Raw genomic sequence first — 14,058 nt, 5'->3', positions numbered from 1 at the left:
TTTTGGTTCAGAACACTACGTCCTCTTACAATTTCCGTAACTTATTTTCAGACACTCTATGTACCCCAATGACAAATATTACCTTAGAATTACAGCTTTCTGGATATGTAGAGATGAAGAAATCTTGAAAAGCCTGCGTAGTTTTTACAAGTAATATTACACTACTAATATGTTTTGAACGATTAAGCAATCACTTCGTTCACAGGCTTGTGCAAGTTCTGGACAGCAAAGGAAATTACAACATTGTGCTGTCGACCTAAGCTTCACTCTTAAATTTATACGGCAAAAGAAATTCCCAATTGTAGATCACGTGTTTAATGAGTTAGAATTCAATACATTAGAGTAAAGTCATTCTAATATGAATCGAGCCTTTAAAGATTTTCGTAAATACTGTGTATTAATATGGATTGCTATTTTATAAGAACAGTTCTCACAGCCTACAGCATTTTATATAAATGTGTTACGGTACAACACATGATATCCAATACTGCGCAATTATTTCTTTCCAAAATTTAATATAAAGTACCTCGAGCTATTAAAAAATGTCCGCAAAACAGTTAAGTAATGTTTACAAGAGCAACTATACTATTAAAACTAAAGTTCACGTTGACTGTTGATATGGCCTTTGTAAATCTAATAAAACTTATTTCCATTTACCGCAGTCTTAGATTATGGACTAGCTTTCAGCAAATATAAACAACTCGTTCCACGATCATTCCTATGCTTTCCTTACGTAAATTCAGAAAAGAAACAGATAATAATAATAATTTACTACAAAATCGAGTAGGCCTACCATAAATTTATAAAATAAAAGGCCAACTCTAAAACAAGAATCTGTATATTAAGGATAATGATTACTGTATTAAGTAGGCATACCTGAAATTATTAGAGATACAGGTTTGGAATGGAAAGACAGGAGGCTGATACTGTCACTCTATGAAGGGAAAATCACGATGACGGACACTGGAAGAAGTATCCAGCAGCAAAAATCAGGAAAGGTGTAAGGCAGGACTGTTCTCTCTCACCGTACCTTTTTAATGTATTCATCAAAGAAGCCATACATATGTTTAAGGCAAAAACCAAAGGAGTAGAAGTAAATGGACACCGTATCCAATGCATTCAATTTACAGATGACATAGCAATTGTAGCAGACTCCTAGAAAGAGTTGTCCAAGATGCTGAATGTATTGTCATCTGCACTGTCAGATTTACGCTTAAACATTAACAGTTGTTAGTAAACATCCTGAATGAATTCACATCAACATCAAGCTTACTGACAAGATAGTGGAACAAGTCACCAGTTTCCATTATCTAGGAAGCCTCATCATCAATGACAACAGGTGAAGTAAAGAAATCAAAAGCAAACAGTGCTTGCCAGACAGGCGTTTAGTAATAAAATAAGTCTTTTAATCAGTGCAAATTTAGATTTTGGAATTAAGAAATTTGTGATTTCTTTTGTATGAAGTGTGCTGTTGTATGGCTGTGAATCAGGGATCAACAGCCAGATCAACAATCAGAGATCAGGACTGGAAACGAATGGAAGCGTTTGAGATGTGGTCTGGAGACGAATTCTACGGATTAAATGGATTGGAAAGAGAATAAACAAAATCATTCTACAAGAAACTCATGCAAGGAGAGAACTGGTGCTGGTACAGAGAAAAAGAGCTAAAGTCACTGGTAACATCTTCAGATACAACACCTTTCTTAACAACCTTCTGAAAGGGAAAATCATGGGGGAAGAATGACCGAGGACGACCGCGGAAATATTCCTTTTAAGACTTTGCAGAGAGTCTTCATTATTGTACCTATTATGAAATGAAGCGAGGAGCTCAGGACAGGGAACATGGGTTGCGTAGACAAGGCATTGCCTTTAGACACTGATGACTTGAAATAAAATTAAAATAAATGTCACACATTACTAATATCACAAGACAGTGGTATATTCTAAAATTATCAAACTCAATTTCTCACATTTAGTGAGCAGGACATAAATGATAATCAACTTTCCAGAGTGACAGAAAACCAGCATCCTGAATGCTGGCAAAGACAACTTTAGTTACAACTCGATAAATAATTCTTACATGTGTACATTTTTTATTTTGCATGAAAAATATTTTTTTCAATTGGTAAGTAGCAACTTTACCAAGTATTAGTGTTAAAGCAATGCAGTTTAATTAGCAACTTATAGTTTTTGGTGCATATTAAATAAGTTATTGAATTTAATAGTTGTTTTCTTGTTTTCATTGTAGTAGTTAGTTCTCTCAGATAAGCAGTGCATCTTTTCAACCCATCTAGACGTAAAAAGCTTCTTTTAGAGCAACCTTCCCAGTTACTGCCCTAAATAAATCTACATCAGTAAGCATTGCTCGAACGAGTGTAAAATATTTCAGTTGATTTCGTGGTGGCTGGAAGAGTCCACGCTCTTCTAGATCTACGTTGCTGATACTTCTTCTTGATGATCCCGCTCGTCTTGATGAGGAGACACACCAACCGTAGTGTAAAGAAGTAGATCAGTTCTACGACGCTCAGCAGGCTGCAGCCCAGGAAGAATCCAGCAGTCCCTCCATGTGAAACTGAAGAAAAAGTAAATTTATATCATACGCGAGAGGAAAGGAATATCCATAGACTTAACATAACCTATTCACAGAAAAAGTTGAACCACATCGTGTTTGCTAAAGAAGCACTAGGATAGCTATCTTACAACTCATATCAACTCACAATAAAGTTCAATAGATATTATTGAGATTTTAAAATTAGTTTCTTTCTTTTCTATTTGCTTTACGTCGCACCGACACAGATAGGTCTTACGGCGACGATGGGATAGGAAAGGCCTAGGCGTGGGAAGGAAGCGGCCGTGGCCTTAATTAACGTACAGATACAGCATTTGCCTGGTGTGAAAATGGGACACGGAAATACATCTTCCGGGCTGCCGACAGTGGGGTTCGAACCCACTATTTTCCGGATACAAGTTTATAGCTGCATGCCCCCAAACCCGCGGCCAACTCACTCGGTTTTAAAAATTAGGAACAGTACATGTGAGGTATATAGAGGAGAGTCGTATAATATGGAATACCATTTACTTTTGGCAGTATAACTTCTTACCGAAATCAGTTATGAAATATAAATAAATATGGTTTGAAAATTCAAATAATTAGCCAAGATTATCTATATTTTTAAATTGTAAATTGTTGATGTCTTCACGTCAAAGTTATTTCTTTCAAAAAGTTGCACTTGGTGGGTAATACGGAATAGTCGGTTAATATGGAATAGTAGGGTAAATAATATGTAAATTAAAATACAGCTTCAATAAATTCTTTCAGTTATATTTAAGGAACGTTCTTACAGGTGGACGTACAGAAATTTTTAAAAATTGAAAGAATAAAATTGGTAATTAACTTAAATGATAATCTGTATACACTAATTATTCAGAGTTTTCTTTTCACAGTCACTTGTTCATTCAGTGACAAAAGTCACAGATGCAGAAACTGAGATCTATAGGTAGTTACATGTTATAATATACCAGGATTAATGCAATTCATTTTAATTAATTTTAAACGTCATTTTACTTTGAAACTAAAACAGTATTCCATATATCCCGACACACCATGTTTGAATTAAAGGATTCGTCATGCCCTAAACTTTGCACAACAAGGAAGTTACACTGGTGTAGCATTATAAGCAACTCTTGTACAATATATAACATTGGATTTCCCAGGACTAAACTCAGTTTTGGTAATTAATACAAGCTTTAAAAGAATTACCTGCAAAAGCTTTTCAAATATGAAAAACAAATATTCTTGCTCCACGCACTAACCTCACTCACGAGCATGTCGAAACTGAATACAAAGCATCATGAGAACATTTACCGTAATTCGACGAGTTTGCACGTGAGAGCAGTACCTTACAGGCAAGATATTGTGGTATTCCATATTGCCCGACTATTCCATATTACCCGATTCTCCTCTACGTAGATGGAATTAACTATAATATTATCGACCGCATTGGTGAAGTTGTGTGGTCGTTGACCGCCTGTTCCCAAGATAGTAGGTTCGATCTCGGTGTATAAATAAAATAGTGCCATTTCATTAGATTCCAGATTCCATGAGTCAAAACTCGACATCCCTCCTTCTATAAAAATCTTCAGCAATTGAAGTGGAAGGGGTATTTTATTTTAGGGCGAAATGTAATGAGTAATGAGATAATGGTCCTTTAAAATGTAATCATAGCCGACGAATGAAGCGGCTACACCATTTGAAACGTTGCTACATCGGTAAACAAAGGAATGAATCACGAAAGGAATAAAAATATATGACTTGTTAGGCCGATGTCGGAGGAAAACGACAGTCGATTGAGAAAAGTCGCGTAGAGCCGGACACAGTTAGTGGAAGCAATGTGGCCCACCATCTCCTCAGAACTATGACTGTTGCTTATGTAGGCAGAGGTCTCACTCGATAACTTGATTCTTTATGTATTCAGTTACGAATATGCTAACCGCGAGCTGTTAGATAACATACTTTCAACTTGTAAATAAGTACAGTTCAAGTTAGGTAGCCTGAAGTGCAGGTGCCTCGTGGGACTAAATTTTCAATTCCAACTCCCGATCTGTCTACAAACCTCTCTGCTTTACCTATGCAGCGCGATTATTTACTCCAAACGGGAAAGCCTTGAGTAAATGATTAATGAAACGTGAATAAACAGTCCATTTTCGTTACTGTACAGTACCATTTTATTTGAAAAAATATGTTCAAAATACCCGCTCTCTTGTTCTACACAAAACACTACACGCCTCATAACGTTTTCTTGCAGTTTCGACAGCATGAAGATGTGGCTTTCATATGTTGCTCTAATCCTTTCCACATCATCCCGTTATCAGGTAATGTTGTATAAATTATGTCACGTATGTAGCCCCACTAAAAATTCATTTCCTCTACCTTCCTCATACACTAACAGCATATAAACCAACTCATTGTGTTCATAACGCCCCTAGTTTGCATCTGATTATGCACCTGCAGAGAGGTTGCCGATACATTGGAAATTCGGACTGAATATATACTTCTCCAAAGCACCTATACTTCAGGCCACCCAACTTACAGAGCTGTATGTATGTGAAGTACCGGTTCGCGGTATAGTAGTAACTAGTATAGTAGTAACTAACACTGGAATCTTGAATGCCTATTTCAGACGCAACAAGCGTTGAAAGCACATTATACACTTCAACCACAGTTCGTAATTCTTAATACTTGACTAATGACCTGTATGTATGTTTAGTCCTCAGCCCGAAGGCTGGTTGGATCCTCAACAGCTCTGCCATCAGCTGTCATAGATGGCCTAGGCATCACTGAAGAGGCGTACTAGGGAAATGAGGAGTGAGGTAGTTTCCCGTTGCTTTCCTCACTGAGCCAGAAGTTGCTATTACATATCAGTCTGCCAAGCCCACTGAAATGCATGCACCAACCGACCCTATGAGCAATATTTTCACACCATTCATAGCAGGGACTGGCTGCATAAGGAATGGCTTTACTAGCATCACTCATACCTCAGTCACTTCCATTCTGTCAAAGCCAAGGATAAAGCTGAGACAGATCAATGAAAGTAACAAGATTGCTCTAGCCCATACCAGAAGACATAGTGCACTGTAAACACTAGGTCCCGCCAGCAAGGGCAAACTAATGACCTACATTCTACTAATTCTGTACCGTGTGTTTCAGACGCATAGGCTACTCCACAGAATATTGGGTTGCTGCACCATTTTGCTCTTACTTTAACATTCCCAAGTTTCGTTTGCGGCGGCGGAAACAGCTCTCCACTGTTCTTTGTCTTGGGATAGACTCTTTAGAGCTGTATACGTAGGAGTGACAACTGGTATCCCTCATGACCTGATCGATCTATTGTAACATCGGTCTGCCTCTAACATTCCTTCCCTTCACAGCTTCTTGAAGAATTGTCTTCAGCATTACTTCGTGACTTAGAACATGCCCAGTTCATACTTTCCTTCTCTTACTTATTCCTCAGTGTGTGGAGTTGCTGCATCTAACAGGCGCATTCGTACGGTAAGCAGATTGAAAGGAAAATCACAATATTATGAATATTATTTCACGTTTCGTCACAATAAAAATGTATGATAACCCCTCTCTCCTTCGTACAGAATACTACTCTTCTCATTATGCTTTCTCACACTCACACTCTTGTTAACATTGCCGATCTGTTAGTTTCTGTTGCAGCACGAAGTTTGTGCACAAGGTGAAATCTGTTTGCAGGCTATGATGAGTACATTTTGCTCGCGCATTTCTTTCTTTCTTAATCTGTTTACCCTCCAGGGTTGGTTTTTCCCTCGGACTCAGCGAGGGATCCAACCTCTACAACCTCAAGGGCAGTGTCCTGGAGCGTGAGACATTGGGTCAGGAGATACAACTGGGGAAAATGACCAGTACCTCGCCCAGTCGGCCTCACCTGCTATGCTGAACAGGGGCCTTGGCGGAGGATGGGAAGATTGGAAAGGGTAGGCAAGGAAGAGGGAAGGAAGCGGCCGTGGCCTTAAGTTAGGTACCATCCCAGCATTTGCCTGGAGGAAAAGTGGAAAACCACGGAAAACCACTTCCAGGATGGTTGAGGTGGGAATCAAACCCACATTTACTCAGTTGACCTCCCGAGGCTGAGTGGACCCCGTTCCAGCCCTCGTACTACTTTTCAAATTTCGTGGCAGAGCCACCAAACGCCACCACGCTAACCATTTAGCCATGGGGCCGGACGATGATAATGATGATGATGTTTAAAGGGGCCTAACATCTAGGTCATCGGCCCCTGACGCTGAGTGCGTGCCGGTGTAGATTATAATACCATGCAATTTAATATGATCTATTGAACCCGAGTGACTTAGGCCCATAGTCAGTCATGATTTGATTGATAAAATAATATATGGTACATTTATTGAAATACAGAAGTGTAGTTGAAAATATTTCATCTATGTAATGTCGAAATATGAGCGAGGAAGGACGACAGACTGGAGCCTGACGGATTAGCTCGACACAACAACATTTAGCTACTTCACAGCAGGGGATCTCATTAGTTGGCGAACAAGGAAATACAAGTCCACAAATAAGTCTTGGTCAGAAAGAGAAAGGGGGGTAGGTGACACAAAGGAAGCTCGCAACATGAGTAATGCGCTGGGATATTTTTGGCAGGACGGAGATTCCCGTGCCGTCATGGAAAACTACAGCGGTTGCGAGGACATTCGCTAGCCTAGGTTCGGGCAGGTGGAGATTTAAATCACGTGACCGCTTGCCGGCCAATCGCTAAAATTTGATGGAAGACTCAGGGATACCATCTTAAGGAATGATGGATGAGATATTCTCGTAACTACAAAAATAATCAGTAATAAATTATTGTGAATACACGGATCGATGTAATGAATTTATTAGATGTCACGCATGGAAAAATAATTATTGGCAAGTTAAATAAATCGAAGGCTGGATTTCTTGGAAACCAGACAGCTTGAATGTCATTGGCTGGACGAAGACCACGTTGTAAGGGACGCTTCCGAAGGCGTGAAATGTGAGGAGCTAAATCCACCCGTATCTCCTAAATCTGTGATCGCCAGGAGTTCATATTTCATCCAGCAAATATGCTAGCGGAGTGGATTAATTTGATGTAAATTTTAACGTCCAATTCGGAGTGCAAGTACCGATATTAAAAATCCACCCCCTCCCTCAGGGGTATGACGTCAATGAATCCGCGAGGGAAAGCTTCATCCATATATACGAGCGCAAGGGATACTCGCCAACCACACTTGAAATGAATCTCTGGAGCTGAACCATCGGTCGCGGCTAACTTCGAATTCTACGGGCGTACAGTAACTCAACATTTAATAGCGCGAGCATTCGCCAGTGTTTAGAAAATGTGATCGCGCTCAAGCAACATGAACTGGAAATAGTTAACGTAGGACAGTGTTTGTCAGTTATAAAAATCAGTGAAGTAAATTAATTGCACTGTAAGAGAGTAATATAAATTGCACCGCAATAAGTACGTAAATAACAGACTGTGTGACGAACAGTACTTTAAGGGAATAATAGCCTGTACTTTGCAATATCGAACCGCTATCATGAACACTTCAAGAAGGCCGTATGAAACGGGCGTATCGCGTCGGACGACATAAATCGCGACGGGCGTAAAATTTGACACCTCGTCGTACGTGTCCAGGTCCATTGTGCGGTAATTAGACGAAGATTAAAATAGTGTAAAATATTAAATTTTTGGGTCTAGGATATTAATTTGTTGTATAAAAGTTAAAGTGTTCAGTGTTAACGTTGTCAATGGTGAAGTTTTGTGATAATTAAGGTATTAGTGTAAAATGGTAATGTGCCAGGAAATCTTTTGTGGAACTACGCCATCAAGAATGGAGGAGTAAAATGCAGAGAGAGGCAGAAAGGAGCCTCTCATCTGCAAAGCTGTAATGGAATACCGAGAAACTAAGATGAGTACTAAACTGTAAATAATATTTGGGAAATGTTATCGTGATTGGGAAAAATGGGATTATTTGATTAGATTTGGTTACCTTCTGTAACAAGATGAGTCGCTTAACGACCCCATCCTAAATTTGTAGCACGGACAGTAGTAAATATAACAATGTAATTAATGGGGTCTTTTTATGTATTCAGTTTGTTGGAGATGTAAATTTTGTAGATATAGGGTAGTACGTTAAGTCATACATGCATTCATATTTTCTTTGTATTCAAGAATAATTTTCTTTACATTTGATTTTGGTTATTATAGTTAAATAGACCCGATATGTCCTTTTCTGTTTGTCATTTTAACGAGCTATGTAATGACATTGAAGGAAAGTCCAGCCTCGTCATACCAGTTGTGTTTTGTTGTTGATTAGTATGTTCATATTTTCAAAGTTGTTAAAATTTGTGAGAAGCGATAATAATAATAATAATAATAATAATAATAATAATAATAATAATAATAATAATAATATTCCAAGTAAATCATATCTGGATTGATTAGTGCCAGAATAAATCGAAGTTGTAAAAGGGGTTATGCGTTAAACATATTAAGAGTGGACTACCGTGTAACAGGCGAAATTAATTTTTTTTAAAATTAATAATAATAATAAATAAAATAAAACTACTTTTTTAAGAAGAATTTACTTTTTTAAATAATTTGGATATAATAATAATTCATGTGATATCGGAAATTTAGTGAGCCGTGCGTAATAATAAATTTAAGTGATCAGGTGTTGAGTTGGTCGGAAATCATTTAATGACGGGATGTCGTTTTTAATTCGGAATTAAAGTGTGTGGTAATTTAATTTGATCAATTAATAATATTGAAATTTAAGATCGGTGCTAATAATCCGTACATGTTAATGAACGTGTGGTTTAAATTACGGTCCAATATTTTTCTTTACGAATAAATGTCGTGTCTTAAATTTGCAATTCAGTAGCCGGAACACGTAGGACTAATATTACGAAACCATGATTGTCAAATTTTGGTAAATATAATTTCAAAATGTTACGATTATTTGTGGAGAATGAACTAAGGCGTAGATCGAAATGAGATAGAAAAATGTTAAAGAATCTGCAGTCAGATAATAAAAGGTCGTACGATGTCAGAAGTGGAATAAATAAGTCAGTTGATAATTCTGTGAGAAATAAATGAATCAAGGAATATTGAGATAGAAAGGGATATAAATTCCGTACGAGAGACACTTAGGATATTGAAATGAGTGTAAAATGTACGGGCAGTGTCACAGAGAAATACTGAGTTACGTAGCGGGTAGAATGCGAACCCGTGACAGCATGTACGAAATAAATAGACTGCACAGCTATTCGTCGAGATACTACGGATCTAAGGATAATGAGAGTTCAGAGTCCACATAAATGATCGTATAGTGTAATCATTGTAATGACGAGCGATGACAATCATGATGTCGTGATAATAATAATAATAATAAATATTGCAGATAAATGATTGGACCGCCTTACTTAAATGAGCGTTGATAAAGATGTTAAACGGGAATCTAAATGATAATATGCAACCGATAATAATATTAATAATGTTAGGACGATGTTAAATCATCGCGGTCAGATTAATAATAATTGTCATAATAATAACAGTAATGATGCCGTTGGTTGATCAGTGAAATAATTATAATTGCGACCGATATCTTAATAGGTTTTGGCGGAAGTGACCGGTTCATTAATAATAATAATAATAATCTTGAGTGACGTTAATAATAATAATAATAATAATATCTTGAGTCACCTATTCATTAATAATAATAATAATAACCACAAGAGGGATATAATAATAGTAACAGTAATAACCATTTGCGTTTGCATCCCGCATAATAATGACGATATTAATCAAACGTGACAGTGCCAGGAACCGTTGAGTGTAATAATAATAATAATAATAATAATAATAATAATAATAATAATAATAATAATAATAATAATAATAATAATAATAATAATAATAATAATAATAATAATAATTTCAAGGATGATAATTTCGTGGATAAATGAATATTCTGACGATAGTGGATTTAATTAATTGGTGACAACATCCCTCTACTCTTATGTTTCAATAATAAGAGTGATAAATATTAATGTCATTTGTTACCTCGTTATCGTACGGTTTCCGCACGGTATTTCCCACCGCTTCTCGTTATCTCATATGTGGCAGTAGTCTACTGAGGCTACTTTGTAACATTTCAGATCATGTGTAAATAAAATATAAATGCTAATTCTGTGGTATGGCATCAGCTGGACATCGTAAGATAGGAACTGTCCGTGTAATCCATTTTTCGTAATTCACGAGAAACATTACCCAGTCCGAGTACCGGTCTCGGAAAAATGTATATAACCGGGGTACATCATCTTAGTTAAATCGAGAAGCCGACCGTAACATGGGTTATGCTCGGGCTCCCGATAAAAGGAAGCTATATCCTTGAACAACGGTTCGATTCAAATGGAATCGATCCGTAAGTTATACTCCACTTGTAATTTCTTTCAGAAGCAACCCAGCAACATATTGATACCACTTGCGGTATAGCAAGTGATTTATTTATGTGACATGTGTGGGAATTTAAATATCGTTGTCAAATGTATCAAAGTTTCGTACGTCGGAGGTGGACGGGTGCACTATTCCTCACGAATGTGTCTCAGCTCTCGTAAGCCTAATCGTATGAGGTTCTGCGACCATTTTCTGTTCTGAATGTCTTTGTCATGTCCCCAATGAATGCGTACCTTGCTAGTGTGCTATCTTCTCTAGATGCCGGAACATACTGCGATCTGTATGTGCTCTGTCTGGACATTTCTTCTTTCTTTCTTAATCTGTTTACCCTCCAGGGTTGGCTGTTCCCTCGGACTCAGCGAGGGATCCTACCTCCACCGCCTCAAGGGCAGTGTCCTGGAGCTTCAGACTCTGGGTCGGGGGATACAACTAGTGAGAATGACCAGTAATTCGCCCAGGTGGCCTCACCTGCTATGATGAACAGGGGCCTTGTAGGGAATGGGAAGATTGGAAGGGATGGACAAGGACGAGGGAAGGAAGCGGCCCTGGCTTTAAGTTAGGTACCATCCCGGGATTTGCCTGGAGGAGAAGTGGGAAACCACGGAAAACCACTTTCAGGATGGCTGAGGTGGGAATCGCGGGGTGGCAGCTAATCACACTAATCACTACACCACAGAGGCGGACGACATTCCCGCACATAAAGCGCAGACACTCTCCACAATCCACAATTTCTTCATTCTAGCCATTCCACTGCTACGGGATTTACTGACCTGATGTTGATGCGCTAGAGTTATTTGTGTCCTGAGTGTGGAGGGTGGAATTAAACCCAGGCCGAAATATCGGTGGCAAATTCAGCGTGGAAGATTTGGCAGCACTTAAGGTGTTAGTGAGAAAAGTGATACAGAAAAACTGTCAATGGGATAAGGTGCAAGAAATAAAGGACATGATGGAAGAACAGAGAAAGGAGATAGGGAACATGAAGAAATGGTTAGAAACGAAGACTGAGGAATTGAACAATAGAGCGTGCAACAATGAGAAAGAAATAGAGTTATTAAGAGGGAACGTGAAACATCTAGAAGAGGAGGTGATGATGATGATGAAGAAGAAGAAGAAGAAGGAAGCAGTGGGATGCAGGCAGGAAAGAATGAAGAAAGCCATATTTATATATGTGTGGAAAAAGGCGAGAGGGAAGGCAAGATTGATATAATCTATAAGGTGGTAGAGGTCATACGGGATAGGATGAAGATAAATTTCATTGAAGCTGACATAGACGATGTGGAGAGAGTGGGCAAAGCTAAAGGACGGAGACCAATTAGGGTACAGTTTTTCTCTACCCTAATGGCAGAAATTGTGTTAAGAAACGGCAACAATTTACAGGGTCAGAAAGTATGGGCGAAAAGAGACATGGGAAAAGAAGATGGTGAAAATATGAAGATTTTGAGCAGGCATCTTTGGAGAGCGAGATAGCAAGGGCTAAAAGTCCGTATAAGAGGTCAGAGACTAGTGGTGACGAATGGAAGATGGGTTAGAGAGCACTCAGTGTCGAGGCTGAAAGAGATGGACGAACACGTCAGTTCCGAGGTGGGAGTGATGGCAGTGCAAGATGGAAGGAAGGAAGGAAGGAAGCAGAAACAACTAGGGGTGGAGTGGAGATCAACCCAGGTGGTTTGGACAATGCAGTGTGGACACAGAAGAACAGAGCAGTGAAGGGCTGAGTGAGGGCGAGCCGCAAGAACCTGCGCGAGCAGAGTGCAGTGGTTTAGAGAGCAAGAAAGGGCATGAGAAGAGTGATCGACAGAAAGGTAAAGCTGTTATGAACAGAGGAAAAAGTAGGAGCCTAAAAGAATTGTGGGGGAAAGTGTGCAAGGGGATGGAGGATACGGAGGGCATGGAAAGGCAACGAATGTTAAAAAAGGAGGAATAGAAATAAATAATGAGGGGGCTAGAGCTACAAGGAGTAAGATTAAGGGAGGAAATTTAGAAGAGAGGGAAGATAAGTTATAACTATATTGGAAAATAGGATGTGTCAATACTGAGGGGCTAATAAGCAAACTAGGAAATAAAAAGGTTAGAGAAGTAGTAGAAAGTTTTGACGTTGTGGCACTTTTGGAGAAGTGGCTGTGAACAGGGAAAGAGATTTCATGGAAGGGGGTTGTGATTAAATATAAATATGGAAGAAAGGAGAGGTATAAAGGACGCGCTCGAGGAGGAATGGTAGCACTAATTAGGGAAGAAATTAGTGAACTAATAGAGGATATCGAGAGAGATATAAAAGAAGCTATATGGATGAAATTTAATATGGGATGGGTAGAGGGAAGGATGAAAAAATTAAATCTAGCGTTCGTATATTGCCATCCTAGCAGTTCCGTACATACAAATAAACATCTTTTTGAAGAGCTATTGGTGGATATTAGTATGATAAGAGAGAAGTTTGCAGAAGAAAAGGACATGTTGCTATTTGGAGATTGGAACGCTAGAATAGGGGAACAGAGCTTAGTATATAGTAGGCAAGAAGGGAGGTGTATGTTGAAAGGTAGAAGAAGAGAGGATAAAATTATAAACAGCTTTGCGGAGAAGCTCTTAAAGTTGTGCGCAGCGGGGAATGTATATATTCTGAATGGATGGAAGGAGGGTGACAGTACGGGTAAACTGACCTATGTTTCAGAACAGGGAGGTAGTATGATAGATATAGTTTTAAGCTCGAAAGGAGTGTTAGAAGATATTGTAAGGATGGAAGTAGGAGACTGGATTGAATCACACTATTTCCCAGTATGGGTTCTGTTAAAAAGGGGGGAGGAGAAGCATAGAAGGAAAGAAGTTAAGATAAAGGATGAACTGATTGATTGATTGATTGATTGATTGATTGATTGATTGATTGATTGATTGATTGATTGATTCTTGTTGCTTAAAGGACCTAACATCGAAGGTTATCGGCCCCAAAGGGTGAACTAGGGAGTGGGTATAATAAGTACAAACGGACAGAGAAAATGGAACTGGATTGGGATATGGTAGCAAACTAAGAATTACACTTACTGAAGTA

At 38.6% G+C, this 14,058-nt stretch overlaps 1 long non-coding RNA gene across 1 annotated transcript in view; it reads right to left on the bottom strand.

Annotated features, from left to right (window-relative positions):
* Positions 1-1,949: 1,949 nt before the first annotated feature.
* LOC136874825 (uncharacterized) overlaps positions 1,950-14,058 on the bottom strand; it is a 68,829-nt gene continuing 56,720 nt past the window's right edge. The window contains exon 3 of the long non-coding RNA XR_010860306.2: positions 1,950-2,572. This is a non-coding gene — a long non-coding RNA (uncharacterized lncRNA). The remainder of the gene's footprint in view (positions 2,573-14,058) is intronic.

Source organism: Anabrus simplex, chromosome 5 (assembly GCF_040414725.1).
Source record: "Anabrus simplex isolate iqAnaSimp1 chromosome 5, ASM4041472v1, whole genome shotgun sequence".
In the NCBI taxonomy this organism is placed as follows: domain Eukaryota; kingdom Metazoa; phylum Arthropoda; class Insecta; order Orthoptera; family Tettigoniidae; genus Anabrus; species Anabrus simplex.
This window is presented reverse-complemented; position numbering and strand designations above follow the sequence as displayed.